Source organism: Mustela nigripes, chromosome 2 (assembly GCF_022355385.1).
Source record: "Mustela nigripes isolate SB6536 chromosome 2, MUSNIG.SB6536, whole genome shotgun sequence".
Lineage (NCBI taxonomy): Eukaryota > Metazoa > Chordata > Mammalia > Carnivora > Mustelidae > Mustela > Mustela nigripes.
The window spans coordinates 172123765-172147448 of NC_081558.1; the positions used below are offsets into that span (position 1 = coordinate 172123765).

General features: G+C 37.3%; 1 pseudogene; it reads right to left on the minus strand.

Annotated features, from left to right (window-relative positions):
- Nucleotides 1–698: 698 nt before the first annotated feature.
- LOC132010585 (small ribosomal subunit protein mS23-like) lies at nt 699–1278 on the minus strand (annotated as a pseudogene).
- Between the last annotated feature and the right edge of the window lie 22406 nt (nt 1279–23684).

Consider the following 23684-nt stretch of genomic DNA (forward strand, 5'->3'; position numbering starts at 1 on the left):
AGCCACCCAGGTGCTTCGCCTGCATTCTGATTTTGATTTGCATTTCCTTGGTGACAGATGATGCTGAATACCTTTTCGTGTGGTTTTGGGGGACATTTATAGATCTTTAGAGAAATATCTATTCAAGTCCTTTGTTGATTTAAAGTTGTGTTGCTTGTCTTTTTGGTCTTGAATTGTAAGAATTTTATAGGATCTAGATATTAAGCCATTATTAGATATATGATTTGTAATTTTTTCTCTCATTCTATAAGATATTGGAAAGATTTTTGATTGATGATTTACAGCTTATTTTCCTTAGTGGTGGAGCTATTTTCAAGTTCTCTCTATGTTCTTGAGTTGAGTTTATTTTTTCTACAAGAATGTATTTTTTATCAATTTCATTAAATTTTTAAAATATTGTTCTATGAAGTTTGTATTATTCTCTGATGATAGAATTAATGTCTCCTCTGTTTCAGGGACACTTTATTGTTCCTAATTTTTTTAAGCAGTCAGGGAATTCTTTATTTAATACCATCTTAACATAAAATTCATTCAAACCATGAAACTGAGCTTATGACAACCTAGAAATAGGAACTAAAAGGGGGCAAACATAATGCCTTAGAGACTAGGAAACATTTACACAGTTCAGCTGTTAAAAACAGTTCAACATTCATCTAGTAATGCAGTCTGGATGTCAGTATACATGGAATACAAGTTCTTTAGAGAGGTGAGAGACCTTTTGACTGTTCTTCAGATGTCTCCAAAAGCTGGTCCTGGGGAACTTCTTGCAGAGGCTGTTTTTTTTTTTTTTTTCCCAGTACCATTTGAGGTTTGACACTGTGGGTTCAGATTCCCAGGAAATGTGACTACCTTCCTTTTGAGTCCTTGCTTCTCCTGCTCTTCTCAAAATGACACCTGCTGCTAACAAAGCCTTCCCTGTTTCCACAAATAACTTCTCTTCATCGGTTTCTCCAAGTTTCTGTAGCTCAATGTACTTCTCCACAAACTATTGACAGGTAGACTTGAAGTTTGGTTTGAACAGATCAAAAGCTTTCTGACCAGATCCATAGGCTGAATAAAATTTCACTCTAATCCCATCCTCAGGGTACAAGACGGCCTGGGTGGCAGCTCGGGCTTTGCCATATTGCAAGCAGGGCCTCTGGAAGACTGGTTCTCTCAGTGGGGGAAAGGCATTACCTATGTCAAAACACAAGGGCTCTCATTCAACACCCTAGCGCAAATCAGGTCCCCAGTCAGAGAGAAAACACTCCCCGGGGTCCCCAGCCGGCTCCTCACCATGGCTGTCACCTCAGACGCTTACGGCCGGGGCTAATATTTTTTATTTGTGTATTCTGTAACAAATTCTTTGTTTTATAAATTTTCTTTCATCTTTGTTTTTTACCTCTTTATTCTCTATTCTTACATTATTTCTTTCCTTCTACTTTCTTTAAATACTCCATTTCCCTTCAATGTCTTAATTTGATTACTTAAATCATTATTTTCAGTCACTCTTATTTTATAATAAATATATTTTAAGGCTTAAAGTTTATATGTACTGCTTTAGCAACACCCTGAAATTTTATATGTGACGATTTTATTGTCCCAGTCAAAATATTTTATCACTTCCAATGTGATTTCCCCTTAAGCTAATTAATTACTTGGGCCTGCAGTTCTTATTACAGAAACACAGAGATTTAAAAACTATTGTTTTGTTCTGGATTGCTTGTTTGTTTTTTATTGTTGATTACTAATTTCTTTTAATTGGGTGCAGAGAATGTAGTCTATATAACATTGGATCTTTGATCATTAAAACATCTTTTGTGACTTAGTGTATTGACTTAGTCAATTTTGGAAAACAATCAGTGTTGAAAAGAATACATATATATTCTCTATTAATTGGTTGAAGAATTTCTAGGTGATAAGTTAGACCAAATATATTTTGTCATTCAAAAATTCTGTAAGTTTTCTACTTTTATATGTGCTTGATATATCAGTTTTTGGCAAAGTTGTTTAAAAATAACTCATTATGATTTTAGATTTTTAAAACTCACCTTTAATTTTGACACTGCTTAATAAAATTTTAGGCTACATATTTAGCATATTTATGATTATTATATTTTCTTGTTAGATTGATTTTTAATATAGTATTTCCTTAATTTTCAGTAATGTTCGTGTCTTTAATTTTATTTTATTTGACATTAAAGTTTTATAGATAGACCAGCTTTATCTTGGTCTACAAATATCTCAGATATCTTTTAGCATATGTTTATTTTCTGTGTAGGTTTATTATATACCACATTTAGTAGCATATACATATGCATATGTATATGTATGGTCTCTTCTGTGTTTTATCAGATAAAATTGTTCCTTTACATTTATTACTACTGATATTTTGGACTAATTTCTTCCATCTAATTTTGTTTTCAGTTGTGTTTAAAATTTGTTACTTTTGTTTCTGTTTACCTTTTTCTTCTTTACTAAGTCTTTTTGTGATATTTAATGGCTTGATATATTTGAGAAAACTTTTCTTCACCCTGATTTTTTTCTTTTCAAGAAATATATTTTTAATCTTTAATGGGCAGCTTTACATTTTAAACTTTCATATTTAGCTAGAAAGTTTTCTAAAAAATCTATAGTCAAAATTTGTATCTTCTACCTTAGTATGACAAGAGCTATTTGTCCTTTAGCCACCTACTATACCATGCTCCCTCTAGATCTTATTTTTCTTTATGTTGTAAGTTTTAACTTATTTTAAACCAAAACTGTATTAATTTATCATTATGTTTATTAAATTTATCAATGTATTTTATAATGTATTAATTTATAATTATTAGTTTATTAGGTTTATCAGTACATTTTGTTATTATCTGTGTTCCTCAATGTGTAGTTTAACTTTTGCTTTCCTTGTGTATTTAATTTTCTTAGTGCTTATTTTTTTCTTTTTCCTTAATCATATACAAATGTAATATCTTAATTCAGTAACAGTTAGAAAGGAGCAGGAATAAAGACTCTTAATTTTTGGGGCGCCTGGGTGGCTCAGTGGGTTAAGCCGCTGCCTTCAGCTTAGGTCACGATCCCAGGGTCCTGGGATCGAGTCCCACATCGGGCTCTCTGCTCGGCGGGGAGCCTGCTTCTTCCTCTCTCTCTTTCAGCCTGCCTCTCTGCCTACTTGTGATCTCTGTCTGTCAAATAAATAAATAAAATCTTTAAAAAAAAAAAAAAAAAGACTCTTAATTTTTGAATTTCTTTATTTTGCCTTTACAATTAAAGGTACAAATTAAACCTGTTTTCAATCTACATGTGTTCAAGCTTCTAAAGTCATTCACATATTTTAACAACTTTTAATTTTTTTTTAAGTAGGCTTCACACCCAGCATGAGCTCAACATGGGGCCTGAACTCATAACCCGGAGTTCAAGAACTAAGATGAAATCAAGAGTTGGATGCTTAACCAAATGAGCCCTCCAGGTACTTTTAATATTTTTAGTCTCTTTATCTTTCCATTGTGCATTCTGGATAAATTCTTCAGTATGATCTACAATTTTACTAATTCTCTCTTTGATTGTGTTCAGTATAGAATTCACTCCATTTGAGATTAAAACATTTTTTTTTCATTCTTTAAGAAGTTCCTAATTCATCTTTTTTCAAAATCATGTATTTTAGTCAGACTGTAATATTGTTTTATCTAGACTGGAATTCACACTGATTTTTTTGGTTGTCTTTCTTTTACACTAATAATCTTCTAATGTTTGCAATTTTGTTTTGCCTTTTTAAAATAAGAGTCCTTTCTAATAGTTTGCAGTTTCTTCCACCTGGTTTCCCAAGCCCTCTATCAAAAACTAGATCTTATAAAGGCATTTCGACATTATTTTTTGTGGTTAAGATTTCAATATGATTTGCAGTTTTGTTGTTGTGTCTGACTATAGCAATCTGTAGATTTAATTCTATTTAAGATATAGCCTTAGGCTGCTCTTAAACAACGCTATTTTCAGCCTGTTCTTCCAAACAGAGCAACCCCTCCTTAGTCCTTGGCATTAAGTAGTAAACCTGACTCAGGTCCCCTATAATTTTGTGTGGAACACATTTTGTTCCTGTTTCCTGCAGGGCCAGATGCCTCATTCTGAATGCCTGCTTCCAATTACATTATATCCAACAGGGCTTTGGCTCAAACCCTTCCCAGTGCTTTGCAGATAGGTAGGTTCTGTTTTTGATCAGTAAGATGTTTATTTTTATTTTCTGGTTATGTATACATATACATACATAAATTTCAAAATACATATATTATAACATATGTATGTACATGTGTGTATATAGACACATAAATGTGAATATATATATATTTTCAAATACATAATTTAAATAAATACATTTTGGAAATCTAATATATTTAAAGTAAAAGAATTTTACATATCATTAGTTTACATCTAAAGTTCAGTTTAATATATTAAGTAATTTGGTTAAACTTTAAAAATATAGAAAAAGTTAAAAAAATTAACTTATTACTTGACTCTGTATGTTAATATATTTGTCTTCCAATTTCTCAAAGTAGGTACTATAGATAAAGCTAATGTTTGCTTAAACTATGATCCCTGGCTGATTTCTCTTCCTCAACTCTAAAAGCAGCCACTATCAAAGGTTTGGTGTGTGTCCATCCAATTTATATATATATACATTCATAATAAAATATGGTATTGTTTTCTGTTTTAAAATGTATACCCTTCTGATTTACTTCTTCCCTTTTCACACTTAGTTTTATGTTTCTGATAGTCATCCCTGCTGATTCTTATCAGCCTAAATACTTTTAAATCTATTATTCTATTTCAAGATATGAATATAATTTCTCTTTAACTTACATTGTTTGGTTTAAATTGATGTTCTTGGACATGGTACCAAAAGCAAAAAAAAAAAAAAAAAAAAAAAAAAAATAGGACTACACCAAACTCAAACACTTCTGCACAACAAAATAAAGAAAGTGAAAAGACAGCCCACATAATGAGAAAAATTGTGTAACCCATATATCAGATAAGGGTTTAATATCCAAAATATATGAGGAACTCACATAACTTAAAAAAACAAACAAACAAACAACAAAAAACTCCCCATCTAACTGAAAAACCAGGCAGAAGAACTAAGTAGGTGTTTTTCCAAGGATTTCAGAGCAGCCAACAGGACCATTAAAAGATGTTCCAGGAGGGACAGGATGGCGGGGAAGTAGGAGGAGGCGCCTTTTCAACCTGTACCCTAAAGTGAGCTGATTACCTACCAAAGAACTCCGATCACCCATGAAATCAGCCTGAGATCAGAATTATATGTGTCTGGATCTCTACAGGAGCAGAAGCCACCAGTGGGCAGGTAAAGTGGAGTGGGAATGGCGGATTGATATCAGAAGATAAACAAAAGGGGGAAGGAGCCACCAGAGTCAACCGATTGGAAAGTAATACCCCAATCCGAGAGTGCCCTGCGTCTGGGGACCAGCATTAACTTGGAGTCTGGATGAAAGCACTCAAAAAGAGCAAAGGATCATGGGGGGGGGAAATTGTGGGAATCGGGGCGGCTAGGGAAAGGGGCTTAAGCCCCCAGTCCCAGGACAGCCTCTCCTGGCGCTGAGCCAGGGACAGTGTGGCAGAGAAACCAGGTCTTGGTCCCTAAGCCACCAGCGCACCTGTGAGTGCATGGGTTCTGGCTCCTGTGAGGGGATGGGAGCCATGCTGGAAGGCAGAACGTGCGAGCCCTGCTACAGAGCCTGAGATACTCACACCCCTCATCCTCCCCTGAGAGAGGTACAAAGGCCCAGCCGGCGCTCTTTGACCCGTGCCATTGTTTCAGAGCCTAAGACACGTGCCCCAAACTCTCCTGACAGTGGTGTGTGAAGGCCCAGCCTGGTGTTTCAGGACCTGCGCCCCTTCTCAGAGCCTGAGATGCGCACGTGACCCATAGCCTTCCCTGAAAGAGATGCACACAAGCTGGGTGCTCTTAGACCCAGAAAGACCAGGCACTCCCAGCTCAGGTCAGCGGGAAAATCTCAGTGTGCAGTCGCTGCTTGGAACCTCTCTGGCAGTCTGGAGCTCCCAGACAGCCACTGCTGCCGTAGTTTTGGGTACAAGCAAAAGATCCTGAATCCCCAGGGACCATGAATCGGACCGTGCTCTGCCAGCGGCCAAGGAAGAACTTATTTGGGCTCTGCAGCCAGACTGAGGCTTCTCTCTGAGAGGGAGGTCAGGGTGCAGTTTGTTTTCCTCTAATACTACAAAAACCATCAAAAGTGGTAAAGGTGAGAGGAAAAAAAAAGTGAACAAACATAAAAACCACCGGAGAACAAAAGCCTGAAAAAACCCAGTTTCCTCAGAGCCCACCCCCTTGAGGGGGGCTGGAGGACTTAACTCAGGAAGCATCATTGACTGAAAACCCATGGGCAGGCCCCTCCCCCAGAAAACAAACCAAGAAAGGAAAAAAAAAAAAAAAAGACTGCAAGAGAAAAACCACCATTACTTCATAGGACGACTTTTATTTTTAACTCGTCCCACTATTCTGGTTCATATTTTTTTTCTATAGATAATTTTTTTAACCTATTTACCATTGCAATGAGCTGTCCAGTACATCAAATTCCATAATAACCTTCTAACCTGAACTTTTTCATACATACACCTGTGTTTTTCTTTTGTATTTCTATTTTTTGAATTTCTTTTTCTTTTAATCTGAGTTTAGTTTAGTCTAGTCTATTCCTTTTTATTTTTATTTTCTAATATTCATATAGAGTTAAAATTCAAAGTAATCCCTTTGCCCCAATCAATACTACCCCTATAGGTAAACCAATTTTTAATCCCCCTTTATCTTAGGAAAGTTAAATCCTTTAACAAAGATATCAAGATAGATCCAGGAAGAATCAAAACAAACTTCCTTGTCCACACTGAGAATTTATAACCACTCTCCCTCCCATCTTTTTCTTCCACCACTGTTTCTGTGTTTTTGTGTTTGTCCTGATAGTATATAAATCTTACACTTGGGGTTCTTTTTGACAAGGTTCTTCCTTTATTTGGATATATATATTTTTTTTCTCTTGTCATATACTTTTGTCAGTCTTTTTGTTTGTCTATTTTTGTTTGTATACTTCATAAATCGTACCTTGGGGCCCATTTGGGCTGAACCTTCTCTCTCATCTTCCCTTTCTCTCTCTCTCTCTTTTTTCCTTTTTCTTTTCTTTTGTCTCTCATTTGGGTGGGGAATCCTGATTGCTCAGAAGTGTTCCAGGGTGCACCTTGACTGCACCACAGTTGATACATCCAGCTACATCTGTTCAGTCATCTCTCACCAAAATGACTAGGAGGAGGAATGCCCAACAGAAGAAAAATACAGAGGATGGACCTTCTGTGACAGAGCTAATGGCTATCAACATAGACAATATGTCGGAAAGAATTCAGGCCAACAATTATTCAGGCAATAGCTAGGTTGGAGAAAGCCATGGATGACCAAATGGAATTGATTAGGGCTGAGCTGAAAGCGACCAGAGATGATGTTCATAATGTTAGGGTGGAGCTTAAAGCTACCAGGGTTGAGGTTCACAATGCTCCCCAATGAGTTCCAATCTAATCTAAATTCTCTCAAAGCTAGGGTAACTGAGACAGAAGATAGAATTAGTGATCTGGAGGACAAACAGATAGAGAGAAAGGATCAGGAGGAAGCCTGGAACAAACAGCTTAGAAACCACAAAAACAGAATCAGGGAAATAAATGATGCCATGAAACGTTCCAACGTCAGAATTATTGGAATCCCTGAAGGGGAGGAGAAAGAAAGAATTCTAGAAGATATAGTGGAATAAGTTCTTCATGAAAATTTTCCCAGTCTCATGAATGGAACCAACATTCATGTACTAGAGGCAGAAAGGTCTCCACCCAAGATTATACATTCTAAAAAAAACATCAAGGCACCTGATAGTCAAATTGAGGAATCATAATTGTAGGTATAATCTCTTGAAAGCCGCTAGGACAAAGAGTCTCCTTACTTACCATCAGAATAACGTCAGACACGTCCACAGAGACCTGGCAAGCCAGAAAGGGCTGGCAAGATGTATTCGGGGCACTAAATGAGAAGAACATGCAGCCAAGAATACTTTATCCAACAAGACTGACATTCAAAATGGATGGAGAGATAAAGAGTTTCCAAGACCGGCAAGGCTTAAAAGACTATGCAACCACCAAGCTGACAAGGCAGGAAATATTAATGGGGGTCCTATAAAAGAGAAAAAATCCTAAAAATATCATTGAACAGAAATATAGAGACAATCTACAGAAAGAAAGAATTCAAAGGTAACACGATGTCAATAAAAACATATCTCTCAATAATCACTCTCAATGTGAATGGCCTAAATGCACCCATAAAACAACATAAAAAAAACAAGGGTTGCAGATAGGATACGACAGGACCCATCCATATGTTGTCTACAAGAGACCCATTATGAACCTAAAGATACACCCAGACTGAAAATGAAGGGATAGAGAAGCATCTTTCATGCCAATGGGCCTCAAAAGAAGGCTGGGGTAGCGATTCTCATATAAGATAAATTAGATTTTAAACTAAAGACTGTAGTCAGAGATACAGAAGGACACTACATCATTCTTAAAGGGACTATCCACCAAGATGATTTAACAATTGTAAATATCTATGCCCACAATATGGGAGTAGCCAATTACATAAGAAAACTGTTAATCAAGATAAAGAGTCATATTGATATGAATACACTAATAGTAGGAGATCTTAGCACACCACTCTCAGTAATAGATCATCAAAGCAGAAAATCAATAAAGAAACAAGAGCATTGAATGACATATTGGAAGAGATGGACCTCATAGATATATACAAAACATTCCACCCTAAAACAACAGGATACTCATTCTTCTCAAGTGCACAGGGAACCTTCTCAAGAATAGACCACGTACTGGGTCACAAATCAGGACTCAGCCGATACCAAAAGACTGAGATGATTCCCTGTATATTCTCAGATCACAATGCTTTGAAACTGGAGCTCAATCACAAGGAAAAGTTCCGAAGGAACTCAAACACCTGGAAGCTAAAGACCACCTTGCTTAAGAATGCTTGGACCAACCAGGAGATCAAAGAAGAACTTAAGAAATTCATGGAAACCAACGAGAATGAAGACACTTTGGTCCAAAACCTATGGGATACAGCAAAGGTGGTCCTAAGGGGGAAATACATAGCCATCCAAGCCTCCCTCAAAAAAAAATAGAAAAATCCAGAATACACCAGCTGTCTCTACACCTTAAAGAACTGGAGAACCAACAACAAATTAAACCAACTCCACACATAAGAAGGGAAATAATCAAGATTAGAGCAGAGATCAATGAGATAGAAACCAGAAATACAGTAGAACGTATCAATGAAACTAGAAGCTGGTTTTTTGAATCAATAAGATTGAAAAACCATTGACTACACTAATCCAAAAGAAGAGAAAGCCCAAATTCATAAAATTATGAATGAAAAGGGAGATATCACAACTAACACCAACGAAGTAGAAACAATCATCAGAAGTTACGATCAACAGTTATATGCCAATAAGCTAAGCAACCTAGATAAAATGGATGCATTCCTGGAAAACTATAAACTCCCAAAATTGAACCAGGAAGAAATTGACAACCTGAATAGACCAATATCTAGTAACGAGAGAAGCAGTGATCAAAAACCTCCCAAAAAACAAGAGCCCAGGACCTGATGGATTCCCTGGGGAATTCTACCAAACTTTCAAAGAAGAAATAACACCTATTCTCCTGAAGCTGTTTCAAAAAATTGAAGCAGAAGGAAAACTTACTGACTCTTTCTATGAAGCCAGCAATGCCCTGATCCCCAAACCAAGCAAAGACCCTACCAACAAGGAGAATTACAGACCAATATCACTGATGAATATGGATGCTAAGATTCTCAACAAGATCCTAGCAAACAGGATCCAACCGCACATTACAAAGATTTTCCATCATGACCAGATGGGATTCATCCCTGGGCTACAAGGATGGTTCAACATTCACAAATCAATCAATGTGATAGAACAAATCAATAAGAGAAGAGAGAAGAACCATATGGTCCTCTCAATCGATGCAGAAAAAGCATTTGACAAAATCCAGCATCCATTCCTGATTAAAACGCTTCAAAGTTTAGGGATAGAGGGAACATTCCTGAACCTCATCAAATCTATCTATGAAAGACCCACAGCAAATATCATCCTCAATGGGAAAAAGCTTGCAGCCTTCCCGTTGAGATCAGGAACACAACAAGGATGCCCACTCTTGCCACTCTTGTTCAACATAGTATTAGAAGTCCTAGCAACAGCAATCAGACAACAAAGAGAAATAAAATGTATCCAAATTGGCAATGAAGAAGTCAAACTCTCTCTCTTCTCAGATGACATGATTCTTTATATGGAAAACCCAAAAGACTCCACCCCCAAACTACTAGAACTCATACAGCACTTCAGCAACGTGGCAGGATACAAAGTCAATGTACAGAAATCAGTGGCTTTCTTATACACTAACAATGAAAATACAGAAAGGGAAATCAGAGAATCAGTTCCATTCACTATTGCACCAAGAACCATAAGATACCTGAGAATAAACCTAACCAAAGAGGTAAAGGAACTGTATTCAAGGAACTACCGAACACTCATGGAAGAAATTGAAGACACAAAAAGATGTAAGGCCATTCCATGCTCTTGGATCGGAAGAACAAACACTGTTAAAATGTCTCTACTGCCTAGAGCCATCTATACTTTTAATGCCATTCCGATCAAAATTCCACCTGTATTCTTCAAAGAGCTGGAGCAAATAATCCTAAAATTCTTATGGAATCAGAAGAAACCCCGAATCACTAAGGAAATGTTGAAAAAAATAAAACTTCTGGCATCACGTTGCCTGATTTCAAGCTTTATTACAAAGCTGTGATCACCAAGACAGCATGGTACTGGCATAAAAACAGACACATAGACCAGTGGAACAGAGTAGAGAGCCCAGATATGGACCCTCAACTCTATGCTCAATTAATCTTCGACAAAACAGGACCAAATATCCAGTGGAAAAAAGACAGTCTCTTCAATAAATGGTGCTGGGAAAACTGGGCAGCTATATGTAGAAGAATGAAACTCAACCATGCTCTTACACCGTACACAAAGATAAACTCAAAATGGATAAAAGACCTCAACGTGAGACAGGAATCCATCAGAATCCTAGAGGAGAACATAGGCAGCAATCTCTTCGATATCAGCCACAGCAACTTCTTTCAAGATATGTCTCCAAAGGCAAAGGAAACAAAAGCTAAAATAAACTTTTGGGATTTCATCAAAATCAAAAGCTTCTGCACAACGAAGGAAACAGTCAAGAAAACAAAGAGGCAACCCACGGAAAGGGAGAAGATATTTGCAAATGACAGTACAGACAAAAGGTTGATATCCAGGATCTATAAAGAACTCCTCATACTCAACACACACAAAACAGACAATCATATAAAAAAATGGGCAGAAGATATGAACAGATACTTCTCCAATGAAGATGTACAAATGGCTATCAGACACATGAAAAAATGTTCATCATCATTAGCCATCAGGGAGATTCAAATTAAAACCACATTGAGATACCACCTTACACCAGTTAGAATGGCCAAAATTAGCCAGACAGGAAACAACATGTGTTGGAGGGGATGTGGAGAAAGGGGAGCCCTCTTACACTGTTGGTGGGAATGCAAGTTGGTGCAGCCACTTTGGAGAACAGTGTGGAGATTCCTCAAGAAATTAAAAATAGAGCTCCCCTATGACCCTGCAATTGCACTACTGGGTATTTACCCCAAAGATACAGATGTAGTGAAAAGAAGGGCCATCTGTACCCCACTGTTTATATCAGCAATGTCCAGGTTCACCAAACTGTTTAACTGTTCACCAAGATGCCCTTCAATGGACAAATGGATAAGGAAGATGTGGTCCATATACACTATGGAGTATTATGCCTCCATCAGAAAGGATGAATGCCCAATATTTGCAGCAACATGGACGGGACTGGAAGAGATCATGCTGAGTGAAATAAGTCAAGCAGAGAGAGTCAATTATCATATGGTTTCACTTATTTGTGGAGCATAACAAATAGCATGGAGGACAAAGGGAGATGGAGAGAGGAAGGGAGTTGAGGGAAATTGGAAGGGGAAGTGAACCATGAGAGACTATGGACTCTGAAAAACAATCTGAGGGTTTTGAAGGGGCAAGGGGTGGGAGGTTGGGGTAACCAGGTGATGGGTAAATGAACCAGAATAGTGGGAATGAGTTAAAAATAAAAGTTGTATCTATGAGTAGTGCTGGTGGTTCTCTTGTCATCTTTTTTTTTTCCCCCTTTCCTGGTTGGTTTTCTGGGGAAGGGGACTGCTACGTGGGTTTTCAGTCAATGATGCTCCCTGAGTTAAGTCCTCCTGCCCCCTCAAGGGGATGGGCTCGGAGGAAACCGGTTTTTCAGGCTTTTGTTCTCTGGAGGTTTTTTAGTTTGTTCGTTTTTTTGTTTTGTTTTGTTTTTTTTCTTTCTCTGGACTTGACAGCTTTTGATGGTTTTTGGAGGTTTAGAGGAAAACAAACTGCACCCCGACCTCCCTTTCAGAGAGAAGCCTCAGTCTGCTCCCCTGTGGGTGCTGCACAACTGCTGGCAGAGCAGGTTCCCAGTCAAAGTCCCTGGGGATGCAGGATCTCCTGCTTGTACCCAAAACCACGCAGTGACAGCTGTCTGGGCAGCTCTAGACCGCCAGAGAGGTTCCAAGCATCGATCGCATACTGAGACTTGCCTACTGGACCAGGCTGGGAGTGCCTGGTCTTTCCGGGTCCAAGAGCACTGGGCTGGCACCTGCGTACACTTCTCTCAGGGGAGGGTGTGGGGCATGTGGGTCTCAGGTTCTGATAGCAGGGCGCAGCATTTTGCCATCTGGCAAGGCTCCCAGCTCTTCACAGGAGCTGGGCCCCAAATATTCTCAGGCGCGCTGGCATATCAGGGACCAAGACCTGGTTTCTCCGCTGCACTGTCTCTGGCTCAGTACCAGGGAAGGTTGTCCTGGGTCCGGGAACTTAAAGCCCTATCCATAACCGCCCCATTCCCACAATTTCCCCCCACGATCCTTTGCTCTTTTTGAGTGCTTTCAACCGGACTCCAAGTTAATGCTGGTCCCCAGATGCAGGGCACTCTCGTATTGGGGTATTACTTTCCAATCAGTGGCCTCTGGTGGCTCCCTCCTCCTTTTGTTTATCTTCCATTATTAGTCTGCCGTTCCTACTGCTTTACCTGCCCACTGGCGTCTTCTGCCCCTGTAAAGATCCAGATGTGTATAACTCTGATCTCGGGCTGATTTCATGGGTGATCGGAGTTCTTTGGTAGGTAATCAGCTCACTTTAGGGTACAGGTTGAAACGACACCTCCTCCTACCTCCCCACCATCTTGTCTCCCCTTAATATTACTTTCACAATAAGGACCAACCTAACTATCATATTTAAAATTATAACCCATCTTTTCATTCTGGTTGACTTGACACCCTTTAAACTGGTTTACTTTTTTTTCTGCATAGTACTTACTACCTTCCAATATACTATAGTGTTTATTTATTATGTATATGGCCTATTTTCCTACTCTAGAATATAAGAATCTGGTATAAACAATGAAAAATATTAGTTGAATAAATAGTGATGTTTAAAATGGATATTATAACATCTAATGTCTAAACTACAATTTTAAGAAGCAGAAAGGAAATTTCATAAAGAACTTTAGATATGAGAATTTCTTATGAAATATTATTTGAGGGGTGCCTGGGTGGCTCAGTGGTTTAAAGCCTCTGCCTTCAGCTCAGGTCATGATCTCAGGGTCCTGGGATTGAGCCCCGCATCGGGCTCTCTGCTCAGCAGGGAGCCTGCTTCCTCGTCTCTCTCTGCCTGCCTCTCTGCCTACTTGTGATCTCTGTCAAATAAATAAAATCTTTAAATAAAAAGAAATATTATTTGAAATTTATAATTTATGAGACCACACCTTTTTATTTATAACAATAATTTGTCATGAAATACAGTATGTACTCTAATCTCTCAGTATCTGAATTTTCCATAGCATCATTGAATTTTTGTTAATGTTATTTAGCAGACTGATTTTTTTCAAATTACTTTTATTAACATATAATGTATTATTTGCCCCAGGGATACAAGTCTATGAATCTTTAGGTTTACACACTTTATAGCACTTACCATATCACATACCCTCCCCAAAGTCCATAACCCAACCACTCTCTCCATACCCTCCCAGCATCCTCAGTTTGTTTTGTGAGATGAAGAGTCTCTTATGATTTGTCTCCCTCCTGATCCCATCTTTTTTCATTTATTCCTTTCCTACTCCCCAAACCCCCCATGTTGCCTCTCAACTTCCTCATATCAGGGAGATCATATGATAATTATTTTTCTCTGATTGAATTATTTTGCTCAGCATAATACCCTCCAGTTCCATCCACGTCCTTGCAAATGCAAGATTTCATTTCTTTTGATGGCTGCATAGTATAGTATTCCATTGTATGCATACAGATAGATAGATAGATAGATACACACACACATAGAGAGAGATATACACACACACATATATATCTGTATATATATATATATATATATATATATATATATATATACAATTTATCTATTTATCTGTTGATAGACATCTAGGTTCTTTCCATACTTTGGCTATTGTGGACATTGCTGCTATAAACATTCAGGTGCACATGAACCTTCGGATCACTACCTTTGTATCTTTAGGGTAAATACCCAGGAGTGCGATTGCTGGGTCATAGGGCAGCTCTACCTTCAACTTTTTGAGGAAACTCCATACTGCTTCCCAGAGTGGCTTCATCAGCTTGCACTCCCACCAAAAGTGTAGGAGGGCTCCCCTCTCTCCGCATCCTTGCCAGCATCTTCATTTCTTGTTAATTTTAGCCATTCTGACTGGGGTGAGGTGGTATCTCATTGTGGTTTTGATTTGTATTTCCCTGATGCCGAGTGAAGTGGACCATTTTTTCATATGTCTGTTGGCCATCTGGATGTCTTCTTTGCAGAAATGTCTGTTCATGTCTTCTGCCCATTTATTGATTGGATTATTTGTTCTTTGGGTGTTGAGTTTGATAAGTTCTTTATAGATTTTGGGTACTAGCCCTTTATCTGATATGTCATTTGTGAAAATCTTCTCCCATTCTGTAAGTTGTCTTTTGGTTTTGTTAACTGTTTCCTTTGCTGTGCAAAAGCTTTTGATCTTGATGAAGTCCCAGTAGTTCATTTTGCCCTTGCTTCCCTTGCTTTTGGCGATGTTTCTAGGAAGAAGTCGCTGTGGCTGAGGTCAAAGAGGTTGCTGCCTGTGTTCTCCTCAAGGATTTTGATGAACTCCTTTCTCACATTGAGGTATTTCATCCATTTTGAGTCTATTTTTGTGTGCGGTGTAAGGAAATGGTCCAGTTTGATTCTTGCATGTGGCTTTTCTCTTTTCCCAATACCATTTGTTGAAGAGACTGTCTTTTTTCCATGGGACATTCTTTTTTGCTTTGTCAAAGATTAGTTGACCATGTGGTTGAGGGTCAGTTTCTGGGCTCTCTATTCTGTTCCATTGATCTATGTGTCTGTTTTTGTGCCAGTACCATGCTGTCTTGATGATGACAGCTTTGTAATAGGAGCTTGAAGTCTGGAATTGTGATGCCACCAACTTTGGCTTTATTTTTCAACGTTCCTCTGGCTATTCGGGAACTTTTCTGGTTCCGGATAAGTTTTTTTTTTTTTTTTAATATTTTATTTATTTATTTGACAGAGAGAAATCACAAGTAGATGTGGGGCAGGCAGAGAGAGAGAGAGAGAGAGGGGGAAGCAGGCTCCCTGCCGAGCAGAGAGCCTGATGCGGGACCCGATCCCAGGACCCTGAGATCATGACCCGAGCCGAAGGCAGCGGCTTAAACCACTGAGCTACCCAGGCGCCCCTGGTTCCGGATAAGTTTTAAGATTATTTGTTCCATTTCTTTGAAAATATTTGATAGGGATTGCATTAAATGTGTAGATTGCTTTAGGTAGCATAGACATTTTCACAATATTTGTTCTTCCAATTCATGAGCATGGAATGTTTTTCCATTTCTTTGTGTCTTTCTGAATATCTTTCATGAGTACTTTATAGTGTTCTGAGTATGGATTCTTTGTCTCTTTGGTTAGGTTTATTCCAAAGTATCTTACGGTTTTGGGTGCAATTGTAAATGGGTTGACTCCTTAATTTCTCTTTCTTCTGTCCTACTGTTGGTGTAGAGAAATGAAACTGATTTCTGTGCATTGATTTTATATCCTGACATTTTACTGAATTCCTGTATGAGTTCTAGCAGATTTGGAGTGTCTTCTTTTGGGTTTTCCACATAAAGTATCATATCATCTGCAAAGAGTGATAGTTTGACTTCTTCTTTGCCAATTTGGATGCCTTTTATTTCTTTTTGTTGTCTGATTGCTCAGGCTATGACTTCTAGTACTATGTGGAATAGCAGTGGTGATAATGGACATCTGTGCAGTGTTCCTGACCTTCAGGAAAAAGCTCTCAGTTTTTCTCCATTGAGAATGATATTCGCTGTGGGTTTTTCCTAGAAAGCTTTGATGATACTGAGGTATGTACCCTCGATCACTACACTTTGCAGAGTTTTGGTCAAAAAGGGACGCTGTACTTTGTCAAATGCTTTTTCAGCATCAATTTAGAGTATCGTATGTTCTTGTTCTTTCCTTTATTAATGTATTGTATCACATTGATTGATTTGTGGATGTTGAATTAACCTTGGAGCCCAGGAATAAATCCCACTTGGTTGTGGTGAATAATCCTTCTAATGTACTGTTGGATCCTATTGACTAGTATTTTGGTGAGAATTTTCACATCAGTGTTCATCAAGGATATTGATCCATAATTCTCCTTTTTGAAGGGGTCTTTGCCTGGTTTTGGGATCAAAACCTGGCCTCACAAAATGAGTTTGGAGTTTTCCTTCCATTTCTATTTTTTTGGGACAGTTTCAGGAGAATAAGTATTAATTCTTCTTTAAATGATTGGTAGAAGTACCCAGGGAAGCTGTCTGTCCCTGAACTCTTATTTTTAGGGAGTTTTTTGTTGACCGTATCAATCTCATTACTGCTTATGTGTGTGTTAAAGTTTTCTGTTTCTTTCTGTTTCCGTTTTGGTAGCTCAAACATCTGTAGGAATGCATCCATTTCTTCTAGATTGTCAAATTTGCTAGCATATAGTTGCTCATAAGATGGCCTTATAATGTTTGTATTTCTTTGGTGTTGGTTGTGATCTCTCCTCTTTCATTCATGATTTTATTAATTTAGATCCTTTTTATTTTCTTTTTGAAAAGTCTGGTCAGGGCTTTATCAATCTTACTAATTCTTTCAAAGAACCAGCTTCTAGTTTCATTGATTTGTTCTACTGTTCTTTTGGGTTTTATTGCATTGATTTTTGCTGTGTTCTTTATGATTTCTCTTCTCCTGCTAGGTTTAGGCTTTCTTTGCTGTTCTTTCTCTAGATCCTTTAGGTATACGGTTAGGTTGTGTTAGACCTTTCTTTTTTCTTGAAAAAGGCTTGTATCACTATATATTTTCCTCTCAGGATTCAGTTTGCTGTGTCCCAAAGATTTTGAACAGTTGTGTTTCATTTTCATTTGTTTCCATGATTTTTTTTTCAATTCTTCTTTAATTTCCTGGTTGACCCTTTCATTCTTTAGCTGGATGCTCTTTTGCCTCCATGTATTGGAGTTCTTTCCAACTCTCTTCTTGTTCTAGCTTCGGAGCATTGTGCTTTGAAAATATGCAGGGAATGATGCCAATCTTTTTGTACCAGTTAAGACCTGATTTTTTGACCCTGGATATGATCTATTCTAGAGAATGTTCCATGTACACTAGAGAAGAATGTGTATTCTGTTGCTTTGGGATGGAATGTCCTGAATATATCTGTGATGTTTATCTGGTCCAGTGTGTCATTTAAGGCTTTTATTTCCTTATAGATCTTTTGCTTAGATGATTTGTGCTTTTTCGGTGAGGGGGTACTAAAGTCCCCTACTATTATTGTATTATTGTCAATGTGTTTCTTTGATTTTTGTTATTAATTGGTTTATATAGTTGGTTGCTCCCATGTTAGGGGCATAGATATTTAAAATTGTTAGATCTTCTTGTTGGACAGACCCTTTAAATATGATAGTGTCTTTCCTTGTCTCTTATTATAGTCTTTGGCTTAAAATCTAATTGATCTGATATAAGGTTTGCCACCCCAGCTTTCTTTTGATGTCCATTAGCATGGTAAATGATTTTCCACCTTCTCAATTTAACTCTGGAGGTTTCTTTGGGTCTAAAATGAGTTTATTATAGACAGCATATTGATGGGTTTGGGTTTTTTTTATCCATTCTGATACCGTGTGTCTTTTGATTGTGACATTTAGCCCATATACATTCAAGGTAACTATTGAGAGATATGAATTTATTGCCATTGTATTGCCTGTGAAGTGACTTTTACTCTATATTGTCTCTGTTCCTTTCTGGTCTATTACTTTTAGGCTCTCTTTTGGCCTAGAGGATCCTTTTCAATATTTTCTGTAGGGCTGGTTTGCTGTTTGCAAACTCTTTCAGTTTTTGTTTGTCCTGGAAACTTTTTATCTCCCCTTCTATTTTAAATGATAGTTTATCTGGATATAGTATTCTTGACTGCATGTTTTTCTTATTTAGTGCTCTGAGTATATCACACCAGTTCTCTCTGGCCTGCCAGGTCTCTGTGGATAAGTCTGCTGCCAATCTAATATTTCTACCATTGTATATTACAGACCTCTTGTCTTGAGCTGCTTTCAGGATTTTCTCTTTGTCACTGAGACTTGTACATTTTACTATTAGAAGATGGGTGTGGACCTATTCTTATTGATTTTGAGGGGATTCTCTGTGCCTCCTGGATTTTGATGCTTGTTCCCTTTGCCATATTAGGGAAACTCTCTACTATAATTCATTCCAATATACCTTTTGCCCTTCTCTCTCTTTCTTCTTCTTCTGGAATTATAATTATTCTAATACTGTTTCATCTTATGGTATCACTTATTTCTTGAATTCTCCCTTCATGGTCCAGTAGTTGTTTGTCTCTCTTTTGCTCAGCTTCTTTATTCTCCATCATTTGTTCTTCTATATCACTAATTCTCTCTTCTGCCTCATTTATCCTAGCAGTAAGATCCTCCATTTTTTATTGCACCTCATTAATAGCTTTTCAGAATTTCAGCTTGGTTAGATTTTAGTTCTTTTATTTCTCCAGAAAAGGATTTTATTTATTCAGAAAGGTTCTCTAATATCTTCCATACCTTTTTCAAGCCCAGCTAACATGTTGAGAATCATCATTCTGAACTCTAGTTCTGATATATTACCAATATCCATATTGATTAATTCCCTAGCCATCCATACTGCCTCTTGTTCTTTTTTTTTGTGATGAGTTTTTCCATTTTGTCATTTTATCCAGATAAAAATATATGAAAAAGAGAATAAAATACGTAAAGGGTAGCAAAGACTCCAGAAAAATGTACATTAACCAAATCAGAATATATCCAAAACTGGGAGGAGAAGATAGGGGGAAAAAAGAAATAAAAAAATTATATACATATATTATATATATATATATACATATATATATTCTATTCACCAGTCATATATATATATATATGAGGGCTCCACCCATGCTTAGCCTCTGGAGTGATGTCCCTCAGTGGAGCAGACTTCTAAATGTTCTGATTTTGTGCTCCACTGCTTCACTGCTTGCCAGGAAACACCCCCCACCCTCCATGGTCTATCTTTCTGTCGCTTTGGAATCATTTCTCTGCATGTCCTACCTTTCAGAAAGTAGTCGATTTGCTGTTTCTAGAATTGCTACTTTTTCTCTTCTATCTCCTGTTGAGTTTGTAGGTGTTCAGAATGATTTGATACCTATCTAGGTGAGCTCTTGGGATCCGATGTCATTTCAGAGCGCTACTCCTCTGCCATCTTTGTGTTGCTTTGTAGTAGATTGTTTTTAATTGATCTTTCCCCTCCCCCTCTGACTCATTGGCCCATAAAAAGCAGTATCCTGTTGAGATGCATTTTTTTCCTTTTTACACTTTTGGAGCCATCAGGTAATTAGCTCAGTGTTCAGTCAGACTTCATATCCAGCATCCCTCAAAAATATCTATATGTTCCTTTCCCTCAGTTTGCAAGTTACCTGAGAAAAGCCTCTCTGAGAAAGGACTGGGGAAATTGCTGTTATTTACTTGGTATTCTATTGCAGTGTCCTTCCTTGAGGGGCCTGACTTCTTTGTGATATTTGTTTTTTGCTTTTTGTTTTGTAAACAAATTAGCATGTATCTTCCCTAGTTCAATACTGTAATACACTGCCTCATTCATTCTCCATCAGTGTTCTGTAGTGCTTAGCTCACTGTTAGAGGTTTTTATTCATTGTTAAGATAGAAAAAATGCAAGTATTAATATTTAAAACTTGTTTTAAAGACTTTGTCTGTAAGGCATATTACTCTTTTAAAGAGAAGTTAATGCATAAATGTAAATGAAATAATTTTCACTTTATGATGTTGAATTTTACAAGTTTTAGGTTTTGTAATGACTGTCAAGAAAATCTAATTTGCATTTGCTGTTCTTCTGTTTTCTGTTATCACATTTATGTTTTTCCTTTCTTCCCCATTTTTTATTTTACAAATATATGAATACCAAATATACATTGACTATGGACTAAGCATGGTGTTTGGCTTGAGGAAAACTGGTAGGTCCTGGAATGTTGATACACATCTGGACAAGAACATTTTTTTCATAAATTCAGCAGGTTGGCAATAAATTTTTGCAGCAGACACTTGTACAAACAGAATCCCTGAAAGGAGTGGGGACCACATGTCTGGGAGACTAATGATGGTTTAGACAATACAAGATGGTTTAGCTATTTTATATTACTGTGTAATGCATGACAATTTAACAACCAGCCAACAAAGAGAAATAAAAGAAACTGAAAGAATATTTTATAAACAATCTTCACACCTCTGTATATATACGTGAGTGTAGGCAAACACACCCAAAGGAGAATTCCATAATTACCAATACATTGTGTTAAAATATGGATCTAGTAATGAACCAAATAGAATTACAGAAGAAAAACAAAGATATCACGAATATAGGAATTATTTTTCTTAAATTTTCTTCTCTATTTTGGCCAGATGAAGCAAATTAATAAATCCAACGTGTATACTTTTTGTTAATATAAAATTAGGGTTTTTTCCCTGTAAATGAATGGACAGGAAATATTTTAAAACCGTGATTTTGGGGGCACCTGGGTGGCTCAGTGGGTTGAGCCGCTGCCTTCGGCTCAGGTCATGATCTCAGGGTCCTGAGATCGAGTCTCGCATAAGGCTCTCTGCTCAGCAGGGAACCTGCTTCCCTCTCTCTCTCTCTCTCTCTGCCTGCCTCTCTGCCTACTTGTGATCTCTCTCTGTCAAATAAATAAATAAAATCTTTAAAAAAAAACCCTGTGATTTTGAATCGGCACTGTGATAGGCAGAATGGTGGTCCTCAAAAATGCCTATGTCTTAATCCCAAGTACTTTTAAATATGTTATATTACACGGTAAATGGGACTTTGTAGATATGATGAAAATTACAGACCATCAAGTAACAAATTATCCTGGATTATCCAGGTGGCCTTGATTTAATCAGAGTAGTTCTTAAAACAGAGCTTTCTCTGGTTGGAAGCAGAAGAGATATGCACCAGAGACACTAAAGAGAGGGGACAGAAGAAGGAATCAGAAGAGAATTAAATGTGAATAGGATTCAGCACATTTTTACTGGTTTTAAAATGCAGAAGCCATATTCAAGACCTAAAGAGAAGCTTCTAAAAGCTAAGGGCAGCCCTTGGCTGACAGTCAGAAAAGGAGCAAGGACTTCAGTCCTAATCTTCAAGAAATTGAATTCTGCTTACAACCTAAATGAGCTTATAAGTAGTTTATTCCCAGAGTCTTCTGATAACAGCCCACTGGCCAACACCTTGATTTTGACCTTGTGAAACATGAAGCAGAGAAACTAGTGTTATAAATAGATTTGTTTTGTTTCAAGCTGCTACTATAGACATTAGTATTTCATTAGTATTTTCAAGGCACCTAGCAGTAGAATTCCAAATATTCAATTTTATGCCAGTTTTGGGGAGCCTTATAATCTATTTGTCAGAGAGATAGAGGCTTACTAAACATCTATGTCCCTAGACAAGCTCATAAAGCCTTGATCTAACCTGTATCATGCCTTAAGTATAGCACTTGTATTTTAATCATGTCTATCCATTCTGTATACCATTATTTCTGCCAATAAATTCATACCAAGTCTCAGCACATCTTTTTCTCTTAAGCACAACACTTTTTCTGAAAAAGGCATTGGAAAGCATCATTTGTGTTAGGAATCTGCTGGGATAGTAATTCATGAATACAAGAAGAATTTCACTAGATAGTATACCTTCTCAGTGTTCTGAACTGAACAATAAAGGGAGTAATTACTTTTATATGAGAAATTTATTCTCTTGATAGTTTACTAATCAGGTATTTATTAACAATTTCATGCTAAGAATACCCTTAAGTGTTGAGGAAACAGAGGTGTGTTGAGGATCATGGTCTTTGCCTTCAGAAAGGTCATAGTCTGGATGAGACAAAGAAGAAAAGCTTAGGAGGAGTTAATGAGATCTTGGGATAGCTCATGGAAGGCTTCTCAGAGGAGATGGCTATTGAACTCACACTGAAGGCTCATAGAGGAATGATTTATGGATAAAGAGGATTTGGATTTGTTCTAGTGAAGGGGAGAGGTGCTACAAGCAGCATTTCTGGAGCATAAGGAGAGGAAGGAGATGAGAAAAGAATAGATTAGTAGGAAGATGCCAGATCATGAAGAGTTTGTGTGTTATGCAAAAGCCTTGGTAGGAGTTTGAAAAGGTAGAAGATCAATTCTTATAAGTTTACATATATCTTTGTATGAGTCTTCATATCCTTGTGTATGCACCTATACATCTGTGTATATACTTGCATGTGTGTGTTAGTGTACAGAGTAGATGCTCACTACACTCTTTTAATGAATGATTGGGGAAAAAAAATAAAACAAAGTCAGAGAGTGGGGAGGGAAAGAAAGAGAAAAAAGTTAAAAACTAGAACCTGTTTTTGAAAGGAAGATGTATTTCCTGAATCAGAGAAACAATGCAGGGAGAAATGGGATCAGAAGCAGATTTTGATTAAGTAGACTCAATGGCAGAGAAAAGATCCAAAATGAATCATGGGAACTGGCTTTAAAGTTATCATTTTCTGAAATTGGGTATAGTAATGTATGTAGTATGTATGCAATCTCAGAGAATGAAAATTACTTTTTACCATACTCAGTAAATTTGTAAAGTATTCAGTGTTCCTATTAGACTCATTTATTTATTTATTTATTCAAGAATTTGTCATTAGTAAAAATGCTGTTCTATAGGAAATAATAGACAATGAAGTCAATAATCATTCTTTTCAAAGTGGTAGGCACCACCCCTTTTAAAAATATGGTAGAGTTTTATGATTTTGTCTGAATATAAATCTTGGGTCCAATTTATTTTAACACTTAAGTTAAATTTAGCATGCCAGAAAATCATACTATTGCT